We start from the raw sequence: 1959 nt of genomic DNA on the forward strand, positions 1-1959 counted from the left end.
TGCATTATATATGGTAAATTCTTTTTCCTCACCATCCCCGGGAGACGTCCCTGCCAGCAGGGACGGTGACGATATGAAGTGAGTAAGTCTCCTGGTCAGCCCCCATAAGTAGTTCCCTGGGCGGGGAGCAGTACTCATGTAGTCCTGTCGGCTGCGCTGTAATGATGCCCCCTCAGTGTGATTGACAGCACTCTCACCATTACACTGATGGAGCAGAGCAATGATGTGGGGGCTGTGAATCACAACTGGTGCTCGCCGATGTCAGTTGTACCGTCCATGTACAACATAGGCATCAGCAAAAAGATGAAATCTAGAGACCCTGCAGCCGCTCCTGGCCTCACGGATAGCAATCAAAACCACCGGACCTCGCAAGGTAAAGGCAGGATCAAACAGGGTGCTGCAGTAGATTTTATTACCCATAATGCAACACATTTTGCGTAACTTCCACTTCATCATGCGTCCAGTGGTTTTGATTGCTATCCATGAGGCTAGGAGTGGCTGTAGGGTCTCTATATTTCATCTGTTTGCTGATTCTAATGTTGTACTTGGACGATAAAACCGACATCGGTGAGCAATAGTTGTTCTGAAATTATATATATATATATATATATATATATATATATATATATATATATACGTTATAACACAACAAAGCGATGTGTTTCTTTTATTGTAATTACGTGGAGAGGACATGATTACAGTTCAGCCGCTGGGATTAGGGAAGTAAAGATCCCCACCCAGAGGACTACTTATGGCGGCAGCAGGAAGACTTACTAACTCTGTCTCTGAGCTCTACAGGCAGTTATTTTAACCTCATGACTTGGTGTTTGCTCTGATATACATTGTCAGCTGTGAGACCTTATATATTTAGACAGGGCTGTGTCTGAGCTCTACAGGCAGTTCTTTCCCCCTCATGGCTTGGTGTTTGCTCTAATATACTAATATAGTGTCCTTCTAAATCCTGTCCAATCAGCTTATTTTACTGCAGATGACACATGTAGAAAAGCATCTCCAATGTGATGAAGAGAAATGGGAGGAGCCATAGCTAAAGGTCATCTTTTTTTTTTTTTTTTTTTTTAAGAGCCGAGGCAAGTGCTCTCTATCACCCAAAGTGCAAGAAAAAGTGCAAACGTGCCACACAAAAAAAAAGTGCACGAAGTGCGGCCCCCCAACAAACCTACCCTTCACCTCCGGGCCAAAAGGCACCTGCAAGGATCCAGGTTTGATGCCTCTTTTTGCCGAAGCTACTAAGGGGCCACAAATGCCCCTGGCTTCAGCCTAGGGGTTAATCAAGGTATCAGCCGAGGAGCCGTGTACTGATGGCATCTCGATCGAAGCCAAGATGCCCAGGGGGTGCAGGGAGGTGAGAAAAAAATGGCCACACACACCTCCCCTAGACCGCCAGGAGGGACACCCAGAAAGGCCACCGCATCCTGACACTCCTGTGTACAAACAAACATGCAAAAGGTGAAGAGTTAATGGTGCAGTGCGTTCACTCAGTGGAAAATCCATCCAGTGCGTTTAGGCAACTCAGGGTCACCACTCCCCTTGGCACAAATGTCTACACCCCCCAACCTCATGGACAGACCTGGAGGAAACAGAGCACATTAGGGCAGCCATTGAGCTGGTTCTGTGGAACCAGCCCCGGAACGCCCCGGTACCTCTGCTCCTCCATGCAGCCATCCATTCCTACCAGTGGACAATCTGATGAGAACTGATACTACACTTGATCTTAGCTAAAAGGCCGAGAAGCGATATAGCTAAATGTCACATGTCATATTAAAGAGGTACTCCGCTGCTCAGCATTTGGAACAAACTGTTCTGAAGACTGGAGCTGGCGCCTGGAGCTCATGCCGTCATAGCCCCGCCCCATCATGCCGTCATGTGCCGCCCCCTCAATGCAAGTCTGTGGGAGGGGGCGTGGCATGACGTCATGGGGGGCTATGACGTCACGAGCTC

The 1959-nt window shown here is 48.0% G+C and overlaps 1 pseudogene; it reads right to left on the reverse strand.

The window, feature by feature from the left end:
- Positions 1–1622: 1622 nt before the first annotated feature.
- On the reverse strand, positions 1623–1756 carry LOC130294688 (U2 spliceosomal RNA; annotated as a pseudogene).
- Positions 1757–1959: the final 203 nt, after the last annotated feature.

The sequence above is a fragment of the Hyla sarda genome, chromosome 10 (genome assembly GCF_029499605.1).
Source record: "Hyla sarda isolate aHylSar1 chromosome 10, aHylSar1.hap1, whole genome shotgun sequence".
In the NCBI taxonomy this organism is placed as follows: domain Eukaryota; kingdom Metazoa; phylum Chordata; class Amphibia; order Anura; family Hylidae; genus Hyla; species Hyla sarda.